This window comes from Vicugna pacos, chromosome 12 (assembly GCF_048564905.1).
Source record: "Vicugna pacos chromosome 12, VicPac4, whole genome shotgun sequence".
NCBI classification, from domain to species: Eukaryota; Metazoa; Chordata; class Mammalia; order Artiodactyla; family Camelidae; genus Vicugna; species Vicugna pacos.
This window is the reverse complement of record NC_132998.1, coordinates 22,130,602-22,155,560: the sequence shown is the minus strand read 5'-3', so window position 1 is coordinate 22,155,560 and position 24,959 is coordinate 22,130,602. Positions and strand designations below refer to the sequence as shown.

At 36.2% G+C, this 24,959-nt stretch overlaps 1 long non-coding RNA gene across 2 annotated transcripts in view; it reads left to right on the top strand.

Annotated features, from left to right (window-relative positions):
* LOC140700438 (uncharacterized) overlaps positions 1–24,959 on the top strand; it is a 48,410-nt gene that overhangs the window by 17,931 nt on the left and 5,520 nt on the right. The window contains exons 4-5 of one of the 2 annotated variants that reach the window (XR_012078831.1): positions 13,473–13,581; positions 24,310–24,370. This is a non-coding gene — a long non-coding RNA (uncharacterized lncRNA). Of the gene's footprint in view, positions 1–13,472; positions 13,582–24,309; positions 24,371–24,959 lie in introns of those variants that run through there. The other variant, XR_012078830.1, reaches the window with a different exon arrangement.

Genomic DNA, 24,959 nt, shown 5'->3' with positions numbered 1-24,959 from the left:
ATACAGTAGGACCTTGTTATTTATCTATTTTGTAATTAGTAGTTTGTATCTGCTAATCCCAAAGTCCTAATTTATTTCTGCCCTTTCCCTTTTGGTAACCATAAGTTTGTTTTCTGTCTATGAGTCTTTTTCTGTTTTGTAAATAAGTTCACTTGTGTCATTTCTTTAAGATTCCACATATAAGTGATATGGTATTTTTCTTTCCCCTTCTGGCTTACTTCACTTAGAATGATAATCTCCAGGTCCATCCATGTTGCTGCAAATAGCATTATTTTATTTTTTATGGCTGAGTAGTATTTCATTGTATAAATATACCACAACTTCTTTATCCAGATATATGTCAATGGACATTTAGATTGTTTCCATGTCTTGTCTATTGTAAATAGGGCTGCTATGAACATTGGGGTGCATGTATCTTTTTGAATTCCCTCTGGATGTATGCCCAGGAGTGGGATTGTTGGATCATATAAGTCTATTTTTAGTCTTTTGAGGAATCTCCATGCTGAACCAAACTACATTCCCACCAACAGTGTAGGAGGATTCCCTTTTCTCCACACCCTCTCCAGAATTTATCACTTGTGGACTTTTTAATGATGGCCATTCTGACTGGTGAGAAGTGATATCTCATTGCGGTTTTGATTTGCATTTCTCTGATAATTAGCGACGATATTGAGCATTTTTTCATGTGCCTACTGACCTTTTGTATGTCTTCATTGAAGAACTTCTTGTTTAGGTCTGCCCATTTTTGGATTGGGTTGTTTGGGGTTTTTATTATTATTATTATTATTATTATTAAGTTTTATGAGCTGTTTATATATTCTGGAAATTAAGCCCTTGTCAGTCTCATCTTTTGCAAATATTTTCTCCCATTCCGTAGATTGTCTTTTTGTTTTGCTATGCAAAAGCTTGTAAGTTTAATTAGGTCCCCTTTGTTTATTTTTGCTTTTATTTCTATTGCCAAAGTTTCCTTTATTTTAATCAGGGTAGTAGTTACATGGGTACACTTTCATCAAAACTTTCATAACAATACACTTATACAGGTATATTTTATTATATGTAAATATCAACAAAGCTGATTTAAACTATAAAAACCCAAACTATATAGCATATGTACCTCTAAATAGAAAATGACTTCCCAATTCATACCCACCCTGACCCAGGAGCATATAACTGTATTTTTTTTCTAGATTGATAACACTGCAGGTTATAAATTCTTCAAAATTTTGTTCCATTTGCTGTGCAAAAAGAGGTCTCTAACTTGCTTGCATTGCCCAGATGTTAAGGACTTGTCTGAAATGCTAATTTTTAAAGGGCAAACAAAGGAAGAGAAACCAATATGTAAGACTGAGAAGGAACAAAGAGAGAAGTAAGAAGAAAACCTGTTTTCACAGGAGTAAAGGAAATAACATTAACATTTCCAGCTCCTCTAGGGACTCCCTCTCTCTCTCTCTCTCTCTCTCTCTCCCCCCCCCCCCTCCCCAGTATTACTGTCTGTCTCCATTCTCTGAGTCAAAACTTTAGGAGCTATTTTGGGTTTCTCATTACCCTGACCATCATAGTCATTTACAGGTCACTTGCTAAGTCCTTTGTGATAGTTCCTGCATCAGCACCATTTCCCTGCTCTCCATTATTTCTGCCACTTTAGTTTATCTGACCTCTTTCTACTCTATTATAAGTAGACCAGCTAAGTCCTTACCTTTTGGCTCTTTCAATCCAACCTACCCTCTGCTCTGTAGTTAATTTTCCTGAAGCACATCTCTGTGATGGTGCTCACAGGATTGAACACATTTCAATGAATTGCTTACTAAATAAAATCTCAATGCCAGCATTCAAGGTCCTCCAGAATTGGGCTGAAATCTAAATTCCTGGACCTATATTCCATTATTATATCTAGTCAGGCTGCACCATGTAGTGTTTGAAAGCTGTTATTATTATCTCTGTATTGACAAAAGTAACATGGAGAGCCAAATATTTCTAAATAAGCTGTGTGCAAAGGGCAACCTCTGGCACTTCATCAAATATTCAGAAAGACTTCTATTCATATGCCACAGGTGTTTCTGGAGCCTGGTTCTTTTGCAAAGTACATGCTTCTTTCAGGTCTACCACCATAAAAATGGTGTGTGCTTTCTCTTGTGTTATTCAGAAACATTTGGCGAGTTCATTTTCTAAGCAAAGATTTGTATATAGTAAATAGTCTTTTGTACTTGAACAAGTCTTTATTTTACATAGTCCGCTGAAGAAACCTTGGTCATGCTTCCAGAATATTTTTTCTTTTCTGTATTACATAATGCAATCTTTATTAAGTCTAACAAATACTGATTACCAACTTGTGAAATATGCTGTACTAATAAGGACCCACAGAAAATTAAAAGATAAGTGGGACAAAGCCCTTTAAGTATCATACAATCTGGTAAAAGATCAAGATAATAAATCCTGAGGGGTGAGTATAGCTCAGTGGTGGAGTGTGTGCTTAGCATGCACGAAGTCCTGGGTTCAATCCCCAGTACCTCCATTAAAAAAATACGTAAAATTAAAAATAAATACAGCTTAAGAAAAAGATCTTAAGTCCTGAAAATCTTTAGTTAAAGAAAGACATTTTCATCACTGCTAGAGGTATACAGAATGCTGTAAGTGGCTTAAGAAAATAACAATCCATATCTGGTGCATGAATCAAGGCTTCTTGACAAGGGTGGTTTTTGAGAAAGTCCTGGAAGGATAGGTAGGCTCTGACAGGCAGAGATGGTTCAATAACACTCTCTGGGCAGGAGAAATATCAAAAACAAAACCAGAGTTCAGAAAATGTTTGGGATTATGAGGGAGGAACCAATAGGCCAGGGGGACTGGTCCATAGTGTCCCACATGAAGGGTGCAGTTGGTGATGTAGGTTAGACCTATGTCAGTAGAAAGCCTGGTGTGATGGGCAGAGAAGTTTAGACTTACATTCAAAGCAAGGAACCTGTTAGGCAATATGTAACAAATGCATGATTGGCATGATGCTTGAAGAGGATTAACCTAAAAGGATAGCAGAAGGGAGATGAAATTGGAAAATAAGGAGGAAGACTAGAAGTCTAACTCAATACTGGTGCAAAGTAATACATTGGGAGGAGGGAGTCCTAAAGAGGAATGTAAATAGAAGTGGCATTTTAAAAAGTTTTTACAGGGCTTAGCAATGTATCAAAGTCAAAGGAGGAGGAGGAATAAAACAAACATTTACTGTGCAGCTACATGATACAGGCACTGCGCTCAACTACCCTGCTGATGTGGATGTAGGCAAGAGAAGAGGAGTAGCAGAGGTATCCAGAATAGGGGATGGGGAGAAGGCTTGTCCCATTAACAGGAATTAGAAAGCTAGGAGATTGTTTAATTGGATGTGTTGAGTTTGATGTGCTGGTGGAATATCTAGGTGGTGATCTGTAAAACAAGGGAGCCCAGGAACAGTGTCCGGGTAGGTGAGATAGTTTTGCAAGTCATCTGGGTAGTAGTAATAGTGAAAGCTGAGGATAAGATCACGAAAAGAGAGCTTGCAGAGAGGGAAAGGCTATGTGCAGAATGGTAATAATATTGATAATCCTCATCACCAGTGCAAACACTGTTGAATGATTAGTATGTGCCAAGCATCATGCCAAACACTTTTCATGCATTAGCTCATTTAATTATCACAATAAAGGAGTCTGTAAACATTATCATTAGGGCTAATTAATTATTAATACACGATGTAAAAGAAGTAGAATCCCAGATGATTTCAGGATGTCAGTTAGTGAGGAGGGGGGTCATAGAAGGGATAAGGAGAGAGAACCAACGTTCTATGTCTTCGTTAGAGAATGCTGATTCACTCCAGCTGTTGATTAGTAAAACAGAAATTTAATGTGTGTTAAAAAGTTTTGACTGGATAAAGTATGATCTTTAGTCACTGGAAGGAAAAAAAATGGAATGTGAAAAACAATTGACTATAAAGGTATAATAGTTATAAACCTTTAAAATCTAACAGTATAGCTTCAAAATACATATTTTTAAACTTAGAGAGATACAATGTACAATTATAGTGAAATCTATTGGCAAACCTTTTTGTTAATGGATGTATCATGTAAACAAAAATAGGCAAGGATTTGAATAACATGATTTAAAAGCATATATATACATATATTCATACATACGTATGACTACATGGTAAGTGTTCTTTTCAAATGACTATAAAATGTTATCAAATAAATGGATTTTGGATCAGAGAACAAAGATGATTTCAACAAAATCCAAAGAACAGGGCTCACAAAGTAATACTTTCTAATCATGTTGCAGTAAAAACAGAATGACAACAAAAGAATAGACAAATTTTTTTAATAACTCTTGATTGAAGAGGCAATTAAAACTGAAATTACAGGCAATAATCCTCAAACTAGTCTACAGATTCAATTCAATCACTATTAAAATTTCAGTTGGCTTTTTTGCAAAAACTGATATTAAAATTCATATGAAAATGCAAGGAACCCAGAATAGCCAAAACAATGCTGAAAAAGCATAACAAAGCTGAGGACATTGCCCAGTTTCAAAACTTACTACAAAGCTACAGTAATCAAGATGGTTTAGGAAATATATGTATAGATTCACACCAATGGAATGGAATTGAGAGTCCAGAAATAAACTCAAACATCTATGACCAGTCAGTTTTTCAAAAAGTGTCAAAGCCATTTAATGGGAAAAGAACAATCTCTTCAACAAGTGGTGATGGGACAACTGAATATCCACAAGCAAGAGAATGAATTTGGATCACTACCTCACAACATATACAAAAACTTAAGTAAAAATGGATCAAAGACTTAAAAGTAAGTGCTAAAACTATAAAACTCCTACAAGAAACCGAAGGTATAAATCTTCATGACCTTGGATTAAGCAAAAAGGTCCTTAGATAAGACATCAAAAGCACAAACAGTAACAGAAAAAGAACTGATTGGACTTAATAAACATAAAACCTTCGTGCTTCAAAGGATATTATCAAGAAAGTGAAAAGACACCCCACAGAATGGTAGAAAATATTTGCAAATTATATATCTAATAAGGGTCTAGTGTCACATATACACAGAAATATTGCTGGTGCGAATGTAACATGGCACCATCACTTTGGAAAACGGTTTGGTAGTTCCTCAAAAAATTAAACGTCAGATAGTAGGGCAATCAATCAACCCCCCAGCATGCCTTTATAGAACTTGAGAAGCTCATTCTAAATATTTCTATAATTGTTGATAAGGGCTGGGTTGGAGGAAGCAGTTTATGTATGTGGCAGCCTGAGACACAGAACCAGACCGGTTTACTCACCCATCAGCAGCACATCTGAGTAACAGAGGCCTTCTAACAATGGACCTAATGCTGTACCAGATCTATGGCCTAGGGAGGCAGACCAAAATGTGTGTTTCCTGAGAAGAAATGGCTCCCATGATGAGAAAAGTGACAATTGAACTATGTGCACCCATTTCTTACCCTAAACACACTAAGAAGAGAAGTCATTCGTCTTCCCTCGGGAAGTCTGAGACAGGAGTTGTACGAAGAGACTGAGAGTGTTTAGGAAAAATCTTTGTCTTGGAAATCAAAGGAATGTGGAAGACGCATTTACCAACTAACAACTGGATCACGGGATGTAGTAAAGATTTTATAGGACACACACTGCCAAATTACCTTCCAATGGGGTTTTTACCAATAATTTGTACTGTTACCAAGGAGGTCTGAGAGTGACCAGTTTGCGTTACCTTTGACAGGTGTGCCAACCGCTGTAAGATATGTAGGCATTTTCTCTTCTATCCCTTCCTCTTGTAACAGATTATGATTTGGGGGTGGAAGTGTGCCCTGCTTGTAAATTCTCAGCCTCCCCTGCCACTAGAGATAGGTATGTAATACACGTCTTACCAGTGGGATGAACAGCAGAAGTCTGCCAGTGATTCCATAATGTTTTGGTTTCTCAATTTAAATACTTTCCCTTCTTATTCCTGTCTGGGACACTGAAGTGATGACTGAGGCTGGAGCAATCATCTTGTAACCAGAATGAGAGCCACACACCAAGAATGATGAACAGAAATATCAAAGTTCCTTGAGGATGTCATTGAGCAGCTATATCAATATATATTTTCTGTGGATCATGATGTTTATCAGCACAAAGGGACAATATTTTTTCCCATTTAATGATTTCACATTTGAATTATCTTTGTTTGTCTGATTTGTATTTGCAAATTATTTTACTCTACTCTTTGGTTTTAGATGTCTTTCTTTTAAGTAACTAGGTTTATTTTCCATTGATGTCTGAGTCTTTGACTTTCGACTAAGAGCAGTAAGCTCATTTACATTTAGAATCATAATTCTTACATGTACATATTTGGTTTCAAGATATAAAAATTCATCTTGAATTAACTTAGGCAAAATGGAAATTCATTGGCTTCTGCAACCAGAAAGGGCAAGAGTGCAAGTAGAAACCTACCGAGCCAGAGACTTGACTTCAGGCTACCATGATCCTCTTGCTCTGCCTCCCTTTTTCGTTTCTTTCTGCTTACTTTTATCCACATGTACACCACTCCACACATCTTCCCAGCCTTATCTTCAAAATGAAAAAACCCTTTTGCATAAGTCCTGTTGAATAAACTCTGGAGGAGGAATATGATGTTCACAGCTGGTTCCAGATGTCTCTTTGCCTCTGTACCCTACTAGTATATGGGTGGTGATATAGTATAGGGCTGGGTGGTGACAGAGTGGGGATGAGGAGGTTGTAGGATTGACCCAGCTTAAGTCAGATATTCACTTCTGTGCAATACAGACTGGGTACATAAGATCACATAAAACGATGTTATCTCCATTTGAGTCTATGGTTAGAGTGGGAATGGGGGCATAGGGTGCTTTTCTTGGAAAAATGCAGGGGCATAAAAAGAAGTAAATAACCATTTTAATTGTTACAAAAGTAAAAGGTCTTATTTTATACTTCCTGGGTTTTAATCCCTTTTCTCTTTTAGATATGATCATTTGTTTTTGTTTTTGTTTTTTACCAATTCTGGGAATTTATTACAGATATGCTTGTCTCCTTGGTCATTTGTTCTTATTCTCTGCCATAATTAAGAAGGAAAGCATCCTGTTTCAATTAAACAATTCTTAGACTTTTGCCATCTAATTATTAAAATCAATAGCAGCATAAGAACTTTTTTCCTCATTATGAAGGATGTGAACTCCAGGGCTTTGGTTTCCTTTAGTGAAGCGTCTCCTTTCTATCCCGTGTTTTGTTTTGTTTTGTTTTGTTCTTTTTCTTTCTCATTTAGACTGTGTCATTGTCTTTGTGTTAAATAGTATAACATCTGTTTCAAGTAACTTTATTTCAAATTTATACACTATTGGTATAAATTCAGTTTATCTCTAGATATTTAACTTTTATGGATTACCCCAGTCCCTTCAGCCACCACTTTTGTCTTCTGGAATCTAAATTTTTATTAATGTGTTGGAGTTCTGAAGCAGGCCTATAGGACATTTATTTGGGAAGACAGTCTGGCTTCTGAGTCCTTGGATATCTAAAAATGTCATTCTGTTGCTTTCCTACCTGATAACTAAATGGCTTGGGTAGCTCAGAATGGGTGGGCCGACCACCAGTGCCTTTAGTCACTGAGTCATGGCTACTATTGACAACAAATAATGAGCAAGAACAAGGTTCTTATATTTCAATCCTATTTCACAGATAAATAGGCAGGATTATTTTGTTTCTTAACGGAATCTGGCTATATCTTTTATTTTACCTTATGTTCATAGGTGAGTTTACTCATTTATGGGCTTTTCCTGGTTAATATGGAGGGAATTTGGAAGAGAAATTTCATTGTGCCCTGTATCACCATTTTAGGCAGAAGGTGAGATTTATTCTGCAATTTTACAGCTGGGTTTGACAGCTTCGGAGTATAAGCAAAGAAAACAGACGTTAGAGATTCCTAAGCTGGAAGTCCAGCCAAACAGACTATGACGCAAGTTTGTATACTGATGAAGAGAGTCCAGTCTAGTGTTGAAAGAAGCGCACCACTGGCAGGCATAGTGTCACCCTGGGTAGGAAGATAAATGAAGTTGTAGCAGGTAGATATTCTGAGAGGACAGGGAAAAGTAAAACTTAAATTTATTATTTGTTCAAATAGGTGTTTCAGTAGGAGTAAAATAATGGGATGATTATAATATCAGGATGCTGTGATCAGAGAGGGAAGTGTCCAAATTGCAAATCTCATTGCATCTTAGTTGCTCATATTCCTTAATTCAGTGTTTCAGGTTTATCCTACACTCATATTTTATTTGAACCCCTCAGTCCTTATCAGTTTGATGCCATTAGTCCATTATTAGGTTTTCTTTCTTCCTACTGTACAATTTAAAAAATAATTTTATCTCTGGCTCACATACATGTTGGATTACTTATTTTCTATAAGCTAGATTCCTAAGTAGCCTTTCCAGTTTTCTTTATGGAAACGTACCTTAATTAAAAATCAGGGATCAGATACCCATTTTCCTGTCTTAGAATAATGTCACCTCTGTTATACCCATCAGCTATGGTTTTTGAATTTTCTTTCTCAATGTAACTAATATGCCAAAACTTTCGTGATTATGCAAATTCAGGGAGAACAATGTGTGCATCTATTCTGCAGCTGAGAAAAATTAAAAGGACAGACCAATGTTAACTCCAGCTTGGTAAACACATTCTTGCTATGTATGCCACAGAGCATTCAGATTCTGATGAAAAAGCTTTTCGTGATTCCCTGATCATATAACTGACCTTTATAATCGATGTTCCACTACGTACCGTGCAAAAGGTTTCAGGGACTGCTTGATTGTGGTTGTGATGAAGCCCAGACTCACACTCTAGTATTCTGATTCCAAGTTGTGTTCTGTCCATTCTTCTGCATTGATTTTTATTTTGTGTCTCATGTGCCCTCCAAGACGATAAATGCCTTGAGGGTAGGTACATATTTGTGGATTAAATTTGTCTGAGTCCATGTGTCTAAAAGGGCTTCTAAAGAAACGGGTTGTGACATGAAGACTTAATCCCTATTCCTTTATATGTAAGCACATTCTAATTTTATTAACTGCATATAGCAGAAGTTAAATCAATTAAATATAATATAAATATTTATATAATATTAAACATGGTATTAATTCTGGAACCAACTGGAAATAAAGGAGGAAAATGTTAATTGAAATTACATTCATGGTTCAAAACATTCAATCAGCAAAATACAAATATACTGGCAAATCAAATCCTTCTTCAATAAAGTACTCTTTCTTTCCAATTTCACCTCAGTTTGGACCTTATACGAGCATATCTGCACAAAATTATAAAAATTTGGGGACATTCTCTAAGTATGGTTTTATATCTTATTCTCACTTATGCATTGTCTGACAAGCATTCCCTAGGTTAGTCAATACAGTTATTCAGTTAGCTGTTCATAACTGCCTCATATTCCATCTTTTCCCTATTGTTGAACGTGCACTTTGCTTCTAGTGTTTTTGCTTTTGTGAAGTATGCTGCAAAGAACAGTCTGTGTCTACCCCTTTGATTATTCCCAAGGATAAATCCCTGAGTCAGCAAGGGTTTTAGCAGGAAACTGATGGCATATTCCAAACGTTTGTTGTTTTTTTTTTAATTAAAGTACAGTCAGTTTACAATGTTGTGTCAATTTCTGGTGTACAGCATAATGTTTCAGTCATACATGTTCATACATATATTCCCTTTCTTATTCTTTTTCATTATAGGTTACTACAAGATACTGAATATAGTTCCCTGTGCTGTACAGTAGAAACTTGTCGTTTATCCCAAATGTTTAACTCAAGAGACTTTCATGAAGGGATTGATTACAAGAGGTGTAGGTAGAGTTAAAAGAGTCAACAAGGAATGGTGAAGCACTCAGGGACACTTGCCATGCCTAACCCAGGGGAGAAGAGGGGCTACAGTGTTAGTCTCACTGAAGGGAAAAAATAGTCTCAGCTGAGCAATTCCCTGCCCCACAGAGAACTGTGGCCTTAAAGCTGTTCTCCCTGGATCTGCAGCATCAGTAACACCTGGAAACCTATCAGAAATGCAAATGCTCAGGCCCTACCCCATTCTACCAAATTGGAAACGAGGCCCCTAGGTGATTCAGATGTGCTGAATTTTTAGAACTGCTGGCTTAAGGAACAGAGTTGCTCACAAAACCATGGCAGCAGGGAGGGATCAGGTGGTGGGCAGTAAGTGTCCCCAGATCTCCCCTCTTTGGCCCTCTCTTCTCCTTTCAGTGCCCTCACTGGCTAAGCCCAACTGGAAGCTAGAGAACAGGAGAGCCCAGGAATCTTTCCCTAGACAACATAGGATGAGAAGGCTGGAGTGGTGACATGGAGGGACAGAAGAAGAAAGACCAGCCAATCCCCAAATGTAGAATCACTGGATCAAAAAATACAAATTTTTATATGTTTAAATACATAGCAATTTTTTTTCATGAAGTACTCATAAATAAACACTTTACCAGCAGTGGCTATGACTGCCAGTCAGGTGGAAATCTTGCTGACTCTGAATATGAGTTTAAAAAGAAAGTCTTTTCCTGTTTTGTAAATTAAAAATGGTATCTCAGTCTTGTTTTAATTTGCATTTCTTCATTTAAAATGAGACAATTTTTTAAAGCATATGCCATTTCCATTCTTCCTGGTTATTATCTATTCATGTCCTTTGCCCACTTTTCCATCCGGATGCTACCTTCTAATTTGATAGAGCTCTTTTTCAGTACTAAAATGATTTCTTCTGTCTCTGTGATATTTGTCACAGGTATTTCTCTCAGTTTGTCTTTTATTTTGGGTATATAGAAATTTATTAGTCTTATTCTTTATGATATATTCTTTTGCTTGGTTAGCCTTATCCTCTTAAAATTTTTTTCTTTGGACCGTGAAGATGATAATTGATGACTTAGCTTCTGTATCAGCTTCCTATCACTGCTGTAACAAATTGCCTCACAATTCTTGGCTTAAAACAATACAATTGTATTACCTCATAGCTCTGGGGGTCAGAAATCCAAAATGGGTCTCACTGGATTAAAACCAAGGTGTAGGCAGGGCTGTGTTCCATCTGGAGGCTCTAGAGGAGAAACCATTTCCTTGCCTGTTCTAGCTCCTACAGGCTGCCTGCACTCCTTAGCCTGTGACCCTGCCCTCTGTCAAAGTGCATCACTCCAGTCGTGCTTCCGTTGTCATATCCCTTTCTGTAGCTCTGACTCGTGCCTCCCTCTTTCACTTACAAGGATCCTTTGGTTACACCAGCCCCACCTGGATAATCCACGAGAATCTCACTAGCTCACGTTCTTTAAATTAATCACACCCGCAAAGTCCTTTTGCCATGGGAAGTAACACATCCACAGGTTCTGGGGATTAGCACATGGTCCTCTTTGGGGACCATCATTCTGTCTTCCACAGCCCCTACCACCCCAGCTCCTAGCTCCTGCGCAGCATGGTCCAGTGTGGAAACCCACCTGCGTGCACGGCCCTCACTCTCCTTCAAAGTATATTTTCCAGGCACTCTTTCCAGGTTGAGATCACCCTTTGTTCAGGACCGTTTTATCATCCCCTTTCTTTTGTAAATCACCCACAGACTCTTGAGCTGTCTTGTTGACTATGGTGATTTTCTCCAGAGCCCGAAGAACAGTTTCTGTAGTCAAATTTCCCCACAGAGCTTATTGTACTTCAGACTTACCATTTGGCTGAACCCCGTGAATTATATTGAGTACCTAAAGCTAATTTATTTGTGACGTTAAACATCTGCCAAATATTACATTATCTCTTACACTTATGGTCACTTCCAATTTGCATCACATTTAAAGCATAAAAAGTCATCTTTAGAGGAGTCCATCATATTCCAATATTCCTGATTTGAGAAGTAAATCCCTATTCATGGGGATGGACATTTCCTTTTTCACTCACTTACACTGTGCTTAGTTGGGGATGCAAACAAAAATAGGACATCAGCTTTGTCCTCAGGATCAAGGCGAAAACATGGCTTCAATCATATTTTTAAAATTTAAAATAAAACCAGAAATTCATGTATTTGTCTTTTTTTTAACTGTAAGCTCATTGAGAACCTAGATTCCACGTGATGTGTATGTATTTTATATGTACATTTATATATGCACTATACATTTTGAAAAGAGAATACAGTATAGTAAATTAGGCATGGCTTCAAATCTTGGCTCTACCGTTTATTTGCTCCATGACCTTATATAAATAATTTAATTTCTGTGTGCCTTAGTTTCCATATTTATAAAATGTGGGTGAGAGTTCCCACCTCACTAGACTTTGTGAGGATTAAATGAGATACCATATGTAAAGCACATAGACTAGCCTGGCAGATAGTCAATCCTCAAATGTGTGGGTGGAGTCAGAATGTAAAGTAGGGTTGATGGTTTCCTTATATTGCCTAGAGATTAAGAGCACACATTCTGGAGCCAGGCTATTTGGTTTAAAATCCCAGCTCTAATAAAAATAAAATAAAGTAATAAAATAAAATAAAATCCCAGCTCTGTCACTGACTAGCTGTGTGACCTTGACTGTAAAGTGGGGTCATCATCTTCATTATCATCATCATTAGAGTCATCACAAAGATCATATGAATTATATACGCTAACACATGTAGAATGTTTAGAAGAGTGCTTGACACCTGGTAAATGCCAAATAATTGCTGACTATTACATAATTCCCTAAACTTACAGTTGCTTAAAATAAAATACTACAGATTTATTAGTTATATTAACTAATACAGTTATATTAATTATATTAGCTAAATTTATAGTTTCTCAACCTAAGGTATTAACAGCTGCTATTATAGTATGATGTAATGAAAAGACTAGCATCCTGGCTTGACTCACATTTATAAATAAGGCTGAATGAACAAGGCACTAGTGCTGTGAGCTCGCATCTTCCTCTGTGAAATGGCCACACTAATCTCTGCCTAACCCAGGATTCTTTTATCATCAACACATTAGGAAAGACAGATATCACAGATGATCTAGGTTTGAGTTCTGATGACCAGATATTTTACTTTGGATAAGTCACTTAACCTCTTTCTTTCCCTTCATTACATGTAAAAAAAAATTTTTTTAATGGAGAAAAATGATTTCTATAGCTTGCACCACAGTTCTTCCTCAAGTAGGGGAGAGCTATTTTCACTGAGGAAAATATCTTAACAAGAGTTGGAAGGGTGAGTGGGGACTCAGAGCATTTACTAAAAGAGGAACGTTTACCTAAACTGTTCTTAATGGAGAAATAAACAGATTAGATATGAGGGAGAACATGGGGAAGGGGAGAGAAGGAAAAAGGGTGAGAGGATCGAGCAGGAGCCTGAAGCCAGTGGAGAAAGCTAGCCAGTGAACTCTAGGGTGAACAAATAAAGAACTTTAAGGAAAAGAGATGTCTAATATTTAAGTCTATGTTTGCACATCTTTGATGTAAACCCCCTTTTCTTCCCCAAGACTTCACTGAAATCCGATCTGTCTGTACTGAATGTGAGAGAGGAACAAAGAGCCCGCATGGGAAGTGTGGTCTACCCCACATTTACTTCTTTCTGATACTTGTGTGGAGGTAAGAGCATCGTGTGAACATGACAAATGATAACAGGTTTGGAATTTCAGGTGGCAACAAGGAGCAAAATGCGTGGTGGTCCAGAGAAGACTCTTCTGTACCATATTAGAGGGAGGTGACCTTAGAAGGAGGGAGGCTGTGAAAAAATTACAAATACCTATTTCCTAGTGTTGTGGTAACTCTGAAATATCTCACATATAGGGTTTCCAAATAGGGTTCCTGTATAGGGCTCTTAATTGATTCAACAAATATGCATAGAGTACCATATAAGTGCCAGGCACTATCCTGGGTCTTGGGAAAACAGCAGTAAACAGAATGGACAAAATCCCTGCTCACAGAACTTAGTTTCAGGGAGTATGGAGATGGGGAGACAAGAGAAAGTATTAAATACGTAAGATATGTCAGATGCCGATCAATGCTACTGATCAAAATAAAGCCAGGAAGGGAGAAAGCGAGTATCAGAGCACAGTGGAGGTGGATATGGTTTTATAGAGGGGACAGGGGACCCTGAATGCAAAGACAAATTTGAGCAAAGGCCTGAAGGAGGTGAGGGAGCAAGCCCCTGGCTCTCTGGGAGAAAAACATCCCAGGCAGAGAGAATATTAGATACACAGGCCTTGAGCAGGATGTGTGATGGATGGGTTGGAAGCTCAGTAAAGAGCCAGTGTGGCTAGAGTGAAATGAGCGAGGGGAAAGTTGCAGAAAAGGTCAGAAAGGTAGGGGGTATTCGTGTTAGTACAGGCAGAGGTTCTGAACACTACTGCATGTTAGAACCACGTGGAAAGCCCCGGCTTGGTGCTGCCAGCCCTGATGTAATTGGGCTGGGATAGGACCTTCACATGGTTAAGTTTTCAAAGAGCCCCAAGAGATTCTAATACGCAGCCAGGACTGGGAACCACTAATGTGAGTAATGTGAGCAACTGAAAAGCTTCTTCCTGCAAGGGAAGTGAAGCTTCTGCAGGGTTCTGAGCAGCAGAGCAAATTCTATGTTCTGATTTAGACTTTAAGAGAATCCGTGGCTTGAAAATGTATGCCATCCAGTTATAGTCAATGTATCTTTTAAACCACTTTAAAATGTCTCTTGAAACAGAATATAAATTAGAATGAATAAAACCATGTTCCTGTTCATGAAAGCATTTGGCATATGAGACTTGCCAAATAAATGTTAGTATATTACCATGTGTAAGTATGGTTTCATAAAAATAGATCAACATATAACAAAAAAGGGTTTATTTTAATGTGGAATATTTGGTAAAATACTACTAAATATTATCTTTCAGTTTCTGTTGGAAATTTATTGAATGTTACCTACTGAATTAGGAAAGAATGTGCCCAGACTTCTGAATATGAGAAAAATAGCCTAATGCTTATCTACAAAACCTTGTCTGAGATTGGAAATTGTGCCTATCTGTGATAAACTGTCTGAAACTCCTGGAAGGATGATAAATAACAATGTAGAGGATGGAAGTTAAATGACAAAAATCTCTTCTATACTGGGATAAATGCCATTAATAGCAATTCTCTGTGAAATGTTTTATTGTCATGTAAATTATATGCCATTTTCAATCTGGCAGTTTTCAAATTGCTTCTCTTTTTTGGGAAAAAAAGAAAAGAAAAATATTCTGTTAATAATGGAAAACATTCTTTTCTGTTCTGAAGTGTTTGAAAAAATAGCTATAAAATGTGAATTGCAATACAGTGTTCCAAATATGTAGTAACTCTGGGAACTCTATAAAACTGAAATCCACCCACAGCTTTCCAGAACCTAATATCCACATTCATCAGGGGGATTGTTAACCTTCTCTAATTCCCCTAAATATCATTATTTTTAAGATATATATTATAATCATTATAAGAGATACTAAAGTAATAGAAAAAGGAAAAAGTAGGTCTCTGTAGTACTGAGGCCAGTAATGCATATCCACAGCGTAAGCTATTTTTGTTTCAAAATGTGTAAGTGAAATAAGGGATGGGTATATTCAGTCTATACAGAAAGAAAAAAAAACTTTATTATAACATATATTTCTCCTCTTTTAGTTCTTAATGTTTTGTTATGAAAAATTTCAAGCATATTAAAGGTAGAGAGAATAGTATAATGAACTGGCATATATCCATCACCCAACTTCAAAAATTATCTCTGCTAACATTCCTTGTCTTGATGTCAATTTTCTCTGATACTAATAAAACCTCTATTTCTTATGAATCGTGTTTGTTTGGCATACATTTTTTCCATCCTTTTACTTTTAACCTACCTGAGTATATTTAAAATACTTTTTTATAAGCCACATTGTTGAGTTTTCCTTTTTGAAATTCAATCTGACAATCTCTGCTGTTTCAATGGAGTCTTTAGACATTTATAGTTAATGTAATTAAAGATGTAGTTAGTTTTAAGTCTATCATTTTGCTATTTGTTTTCTATTTTTTACATCTGTTCCATGTTCTTTTCTTCTCTTTTTAAAGATTTTTTTTAGTATTCTCGTTTATCTCCATTATTATTTTATTAACTATACTACTGTGTTTGTATTTTTAAGTGTTTTTCCTAGGATTTACAACATTCATCTATAACTAAGCACAGTCTACCTTCAAATAATATTGTACCACTTCACATATACTGAAGAACCTAATAAGGCTATACTTCTGTATCCTCCCTCTCGTTCTTTGCGTCATATCTTTTACTTTTACATATCATAAACTTCACAGTACATTATTATTATTATCACTTCAAAGAGTCAATTACTTTTTAAGAAATTTTTAAAAAGAAAAGATTATTTTATATTTATCCACATATTTAGCTTTTCTGATTTCCATCCTGTATAGTCTTCCTTTCATATTTCCTGTAATGTAATTTATCAAATTTTTTCAACTCTTGTTTCAAAAGTTTTTTTCTCTTTTTTTCCTTTTCTCTTCTTCTCTTTTTTTTTTAACATTTTTTATTGAGTTATAGTCATTTTACAATGTTGTGTCAAATTCCAGTGTAGAGCATAATTTTTCAGTTATACATGAACATACATATATTCATTGTCATTTTTTTTTTTTTTTTTGCTGTGGGCTACCACAAGATCTTGTATACATTTCCCTGTGCTATACAGTGTAATCTTGTTTATCTATTTTGCATATGCCTGTCAGTATCTACAAATTTTGAAATCCCAGTCTGTGTTTTTAAAGTTTTTATTTCATTTTAATTCATTGAAGTACATTTCAATGAATATAGAATTCTAAGTTGACTTTTTTTTGTTTCAACACTGTAAAATCCATTTTCTTCTAGCTTGAATTGTTTCTAAAGAGAAGTCTTAAGCTTAACCCTCTATAAGTAGTCTTTTACTCTGTGCTTGCTTTCTTCTCTTTATCACTTATTTTCAGCAATTTGATTAAGATGTGCTTTGATGTAGTTTTCTTTGTATTCATCTTGCTTGGGATTTGTTGAGCTTCTTGGATCTATGTGTTTATAGTTTTTATCTAATTTGAAAATATTTCAGATACTCTTTTTTTCAGATTTTTTTCTTTCTCCTCTTCCTATGTCTTTCTGGAACTCCAATTACATATATATAAGTCTGCTTAATAGTGTTCTGCAGATCACTAAGGCTCTATTTTATTTCAGTCTTTTTTTCTTCTCTGTGCTTCAATTTAGATAAATTCTAATGCTATGTCAAGTTTATTGACTGTGTCTGCTATACTATCTAATCTGCTTTTAAACCCATTCAGTGAATTTTCCATTTTAGATATTGTACTTTTCAGAGTATAAGTTCCAATTGTATCCTTTTTATAGCTGCCATCTCTCTTCTCACTATATTCATGTTTTCCTTTAAACTGTTGATCATATATAAAGTAGGAGCTTGAAGGTACTTATCTGTGAAGTCCATCATTTCTATCATTTCTTGATCTTTTCCTATTGATTCATTTGTCATTTTAGTTTATAAATTACATTTTCCTGCTTTTCATATGCCTAGGAATTTTTATTGGATGCTGGACATGATGAATTTTAGGTTTTAAATGTCTAGATTTAAACATTTTTCTTTAAAGAGTGTCGAGTCTTGTTTTGAACGGAGTTAACTTACTTGAAGGTTAGCTTGATCCTTTTGAATCTTGTTGTTAAGCTTTGTTAGGGTGGGTCTAGGGTAGTCTTTATCTAGAACTAGTTTAACACTACTGTTTAAGGATTATCCTTCTGGGGTCTCCACCAAGTGCCTCAGGTGCTCAGTGAAGTATCTTCACTTTGGTTGGTTGGAACTCAGACATCTCCCTGCTCTGCGTGAGCTCTGGGAACTTTTCAGTTTATGGCTTCTGATTGACCAGCCTTGTGAATTTTCCCCCTGTGATTTTCAGCTTAGTTTTCAGAAGCAGACTCAAGGGGACTTCTATAAAGACTTCTGAAGATTTCTTGAGCCTTTTTTATTTTTTCATAATCTCTCCTCTAAGTCCTTAGCGTCACAAATTCCAGCTGCCTTGGCCTCCCCCATCTGTGTTTGCTCAGAGACGGCCTTGCTCTACTTGGCTTCCTCTTCCCTACTCCGTAGTCAGGAGAGTGCCTTCAGATGAACAGCCACAGTGATCACTGGGCTTAAATAACTTGCTTCCTTTCTTTTAGCATTTACAAACTTAGTGCTTCCTATTGTCTGGTGTCTTAAAACAGATGTTTCTTACATTTTGTCCACTTTTCTAGTTGTTTGCAAGGGGAAGACAAGTCCAGCACCAGTGACTCCATCATAGCTAGCAGAGAGAGTTTTAGTTCCAATAATCGTCTACTCATGGCCAATCTTATCTCATCTATACCTCCACCTCCACTCCCACCCCTCCAATTTTAAGTTGATGGTGGATGGGTCAGTTACAACCACAATTATGAGCGACTAAAATAGGAGTACCACTTGAAGCTTGATGGTGTGGCACAGATACTAGAATGTACAGTGTGAGCATTAGAACCTTCATCTTGCTTTCAAATCCATGGTTCAGCTTACAGTCAGTAAAGGTACAGTTTGGTTTTTTATTAAGTCATTTGAATTCACACTCAATTCCAATGTCAATTATTGTAAAGCACGTTTATTAAAGTGGCATTTATTTGGTTCTTCTTTTAGAAAGCGAGCATACTGGGTATGAATTACAGATTCTTAGCACAAGTATCAATTAATGATTATCTAAATGTTATATTCTTGTTATTTATTCATGTAGCTTAATCGGCTAAAATAGCTGTTAAGCAAGAAAATTTAAAAAGCTAGTAATTCATCACTTTGACATTTATTATTTAGATATTATCCAAATTAAGGCATTTATTGGTTAATGTTCCTCCCTTAACCATTTTAATCACCTACAATAAGTGAACTAAACATTTCTACATGTTAAAATTTCCCAAAGCAGTTTCAGAAGGCTGCAGAATAAATACTGTAAATGGCAAAAAGTCTTTAACACCCTAGCCAAAGCACTGATCAGTTGTAAACACCTTATAAAAATACAAGAGACTTGTATTTTCTCTCAGCAGAAGTGACACTATAGTACACTTTTCTTCTAGGAAGAAAATGATTTTTTTTTTTGCTTTCTTAGTAAACCCAGGAGGTAGTATAATATGAGTCCTGGTATTTTATTTTATTTTACTTTAGAGTTGTAATGCAGCAATGAATGGAAAAACTTAAGAACTCACAATATTCTTCCATTTAAGCACAAAACTAGTGAGGCAATATGGTGTGGTAAATGATCACTAGAAAAATTAAGTGGCTAAGTTTTAATCCAAATTGCCAATAACTTGCTGGCTTTGATGGAGATGTAGTTCATTCACTGTCATGAATTCTATAAAAAAGGAGTTTTTATCTGTCCACATATCTGACACTATTCACAGGAGAATGATGAGAATGAGTAGTTCAGTCACCAGAGATGTGAACTATGGGGACGTGGACATCACCAGGGATGGCTACGGCCCAGCTCAGTGGTTCTCAGGACTAAGACCCAATGCTACCATTTTGGTTGTTTTATTTTCTGTGTTTTGTTTATGTTTTTTTCCTCCAGTTTTTGAACATTTTAAAATTTACATACAGTAAAATTCTTTTTTTTTTGGTGTACATATCTATAAGGTTTGACAAATGCATGCAGTCATGTAGTAATCACTACCACAATCAAGGTTCAGAACACTTAATGTTGCCCCTCCAAGAAATTCCTTTATGATGCCCCTTTCTAATTAAACCTTCCTGGGAACCTGGGAACCCCTAGTCTCTGGCAACCATTAATGTAGTCCCTGTTCCATAGTGATTTTCCAGCATGTCACATAAATGGAATCACATAGTACATATAGCCTTTATAGACAGACCCAAATCTGCCTTTTTATAACAGGGATTCTGTTATTCCCCCTTTCTGATCCTTAAATAAAATCTAAAGCTATTATCTACTCTGACACATAATTCCAAAATAATAATTATAATGCTCTAACATATATAAGAGAAGCAAAAAATCAATTATAAAATACATATTCAAAATGAAAAATGATTGAGGCTGACTATTCTAGATCTAATGAAGTAATTGGATGCTTGCATCTACTTTAATGAAAAAGTTTGCTTTTGAGGGAAGTAAGATCAGAAGCTATTATCCATAAAAGTACAGGAAAAAGGAAAAAGCAGAACAGTGATGTGATTTTTCCAAAATGTGAATAATTCTTGGTAAAAAGCCAAACAAAACCAAGTACAGTCTTACTTTTCACAGAGTCTTACTACTCCCAGTAGTTGCACTTCTGGAAAATTCAGTGTATATTAAAAACTGTATGTTTATATGTAAAATGTAGCTAGGTTTCAGATAATTATAATTCAGATAATTATCAACCGGTTTTTATCTACATGAATCTCTAGTGTGGTCATCAAAAGATGTGTAGACCATGGGACAGTTCATGTGCAGTCTTGTCAAATGCATAGCAGGGTATCCGCTATCCTTGCTTACCCTGTGAGAGCCCTAAGGGCCCTCCTGTCATTGTAACAACCAAAGGTGTCCCCACAAGACATTGCTAAAATGCCTTCGCGTGGGTGGCAGTTGAGATTCACTGGCCAAGGTGAAGTAACTCTCACACCATCCAATACTCTCATCCAGGATCACTACTCACCAGGGTTGTGATTACCAAGTGAATTCTGCAGATACCTTCACATTAGGAAAGGGATGTCTTGGAGTGCTGAAGAGTTTTTAGAGTCGCAGTGCTCTCTGAGAGTGCCAGTTGCTGCTGCTAGGCTTGCTCAGACGATGAAGCTAGGCCTGTGTCCCCCACTGTCCATTAACAGTAAAGTTTTTATTGCAATATCCAAAGGGCAGAACAAAATATCTTCTAGGGCACATTATATGGCTTCATATAAATTAGCGATAAATATTCAAGGCATTTATGCTATTAGAACAACCTCTGTTAAGAGTAAATTTTTGCAGACTTCCTGTAGTAACTTGAAAGAAGCTAGTAATTTACAAGAGAGAACCAACCATAGCCTTTAGAATCCAATATTGCATTGTCTTTCGAAGTATATATACATTTAATTACATATATTATTATATTTAACAGATTCTCATGAGGTACCTATTATATTTCAGGCACTTTAAAGTCAGAAAAATTCCTTAAATCTGAGTTGAAGTAGTTAATCAACCAAAGTTTCCTCAAATATTCAATTGGTGGGGTGTGGGAAAGGGGAAGGCTGTCTTGTCCCACAATCTGTATTTTTTCCGTTACTCTATATTGCCTCCCAAGTGATACTAAAAGCCTAAAGAGAAAGTGAAATTTTTTGGAAACTAAAAATATATTGTAAACAAAGCACTTCTTGCATAAATGAGAACTGTCTTTTAAAAATTTTTTTAAATTAATGTATCTTAAAATTTTTTATTGATGTATAGTCAGTTTGCAATGTGTTAATTTCTTGTATATAGCATAGTGATTCAGTTATACATATGTATATTCCTTTTCATAGTCTTTTTCATTATAGGCTGTTACAAGGTATTGAATATATTTCCTTATGCTATACAGTAGGACCTTGTTGTTTATCTATTTTATATACAGTAGTCAGTATCTGCAAATCTCAAACTCCCAATTTATCCCCTCAACTCCCACTTTCCCCTGGTAACCCTAAGTTTGTTTTCTATGTCTGTGAATCTGTTTCTGTTTTGTAAATAAGATCATTTGTGTAATTTTTAAAGATTTCACATATAAAGGGTATCATACAGTATTTTTCTTTCTCTTTCTGGCTTACTTCACTTACTATGATGATCTCCAGGTCCATCCGTGTTGCTGCAAATGGCATTATTTTATTCCTTTTTATGGCTGGGTAGTATTCCATTGTTTATATATATACCACATCTTCTTTATCCAGCCATCTGTCGATGGACACTTAGGTTGCTTTCATGTCTTGGCTATTGTAAATAGTGCTGCTATGAACATTGAGGTCCATGTATCTTTTTGAATTAGAGTTTTGAGATCAGTCTTTATAAAAACTGATTTTATCAAGCTTGTTGATAGCTAACCTTACAATGATGCTGTTGCAGACTCCAAAACAGTCATCATTCATGGAGACACATGATACTTTGATTCACTCTCTTTGCTTAAAAAAAACCTCATTAAATATTTTTCAAACAAAGTGAAATAGCTTTACTACTTTTCCATATTAATACATCTTTATTGTAAAAGATTTAGATGATGCAACCAAACAAGACAAAGAAGAAAGTGAAAATCTGGAGTAATGTAATTATTTAAAATTAATCACTGTTAACATAGTAGTGTCCAGATATATACAAATATGTTAACATGAATAGACATATTTTAAACCATTCTGTAATTATATTGTTGATTAAACCATGATCATCCATAGTTTTTTCATTTAAACATGTCAACAAATTCCATTAGACACCATTTTAACTTGTACCATGGCTTGCCATTATATGCCCATTTGTTCAATTTTGATGACCATTGTTTCTAATTCTTTAATATAGTAAAGTTTGTCAAGAACAGTCTTGTTCATGTATGTTTTATTCATATCTAATTATTTTATAAATTCTTAGAAGTAAAAATTTTTGTTAAGGAATATGCCTATCTAAAATGATATGGGATATCACATTGCTCTCTGGAAAGACTGCACCAATTCCTACTCTCAACAACAGTGAATGTTATCAGTCATCTTCATCTTTGCTTTAATGCAAAGTAAAGGAGAATATCTCATGGTTTTTATCTGCATTTCTGTGATTACCAGTGATGTTGGATATCTTTCAGAATGTTAAACAACCATAGTTTTTCATTTATTTGTATGTGTAAGTCAATTGCCTGGAGCTTTGCCCATATTTGCCATTTTTCTATTGGGATATTCATCTCTTTTTTAAAATTTTGGCAAGAATTGTCTTATTATTATTATATTATATTATATTATATTAAAGATTTTAACCCAACATTTCCCCCTCAGGGTATCATTTATCTTTTAATGTGATTTCTTATATCACTGAGTATACAGATATAGATATGGTTATAGATATATAGATACATATGTAAAGAGATAGGTATCTTTATGTATACAGAACCATATAAATGTAAAGATATATATGTATATACCTTTGGTGTGTTTGTTTAGAAAGATTGCCAAATGCTCACCTAAATTTTTTTCAAGAATGTTTACAAACCATCACGCTTTCAAGATTTTCTTCTCCCAAGTGGTATACAAACTAGATGTCTTCACGCCACCCCTCAGCTCTTTGCCGTCCCTCAACCTCACCAGACAGAGAGGACTCAGGGAAGGAAGGAGTGAGGGTGACCTTGCGGTGGCAGCAGTCACATACCTACTGATGCCAAAACAGCCCTGTCAAGGATGAGGGAGAACGGTGTGTCTGCTCCGGCACTAGGCAAAACGGCTCATCAAAGCTCTAGGTCAAACTGTCTTGCTGCTTTTTTGAGGCTCAGTCTGAATTAAGCTCCTTCACATAGTATTTCTGTTACCCGTGGGATTTTCCATTGCTTCAGGTGTCTGTATTCTAGGTTGTCTGTGTCTGAGATAATTTTGCGATGAAGGAATGGGTGAAGGGCTAGACCTCAGATTAGCAAATAAGCCAGAGAGAAGAATCAGGGGAGGAAGGTCCACAGTGCTCTGGAGACTCAGAGATCAGCGATCACAAGAAAACCCTCCCACTCTGTCTTGAGGATGGCCTCAGATCTACAGGTGAGCAAGCAGCTCCACACCCAGGCCTGAGTCCCAGCTCTGCAGACCACTGCTGCTGAAACTCAGAAAACACCAGCTCCTAGTGGGACTCCACAGATTACAAAGTGCTTTCATGTCAACCTTGTAGTTACCATTGAAACAATCTATCTGTATTCTGAGTTCCTTTGCAGCTCTTCGTCTCTTGCCTGAAAAAATTACATTCCTAGATGGGCCCTACCCTCCCTCCCACCTCCCAGTCCACTCCCAGCTCCTACATCAGATCTCAGGGCCTTCCTTCCTGACACAGTTTCTCGTGTCTCGTTAGGGGGTGTTTTTCCAGACTCTCTGGGAGGAATTTTAATTAGGAATTTAATTGGGACCCGACTCTTTAATAATTTAAAAGGCCATAGTCATAAGCTGTATGTGACATGGATGCAGACTTGGAGTTAACCTTGCCTGAGGTTTCTCCTTGGCTCTGTGGGATTTTAGCTGTGTGACCTTATTTATACAAGGCACTAACTCCATCGAGTCTCATATAAATATGCATACTGACTCCCTGACAGAACTTCTGTGAGGAGTTAATGAACAAAACCAATGCCTTTCTATATTGTAGTGACAAGTGTGACTGTTACTGTCCTTCGTTCCTTCCACAAGAATCCAGGGCTACTATTTGACTATATTTGAGCAATAATTTTCAGTAAGAATGTAAGTAACGTTTGTTACAGAAATGTTAGAAAATAGCAATAAGTAAGTAAAATTAAAATAAGCAAAAAGAAGAAAATGAAGACAGGGGAAAATAAAACTGTGAGATAATGGCTATAAGCATTTTTAACATTACATTAAATATCTCCACATTGTTGTGCAACATTACCACCGTTCACCTCTGGAACTTTTCATCATCCCAAACTGAAAACTCTGTACCCAAGAAACAGTCTCTCATCCTCCATCACCTCCTACTAACCATTGTCCTACTTTCGGTCTGTATGAATTTGTCTGTTCCAGGTACATCATATAAGCAGAATCATACAGTATTTGTCCTTTTATGTCTGTCTTATTTCACTTAACATAATGTCTTCAAGTCTCACCTATGTTGTAGCGTGTATCAGAATTTCATTCCTTTTAAGAAATGTGTTAACATTCCATTGTATGTTAATACCACATCGATGGACATTTTGGTTGTTTCCACCACTTGGCTGTTGTGAATAATGCTATAAACATTGGTGTTACTATTCACATTTTGAAGTATTAAAATGCAGCCATGTA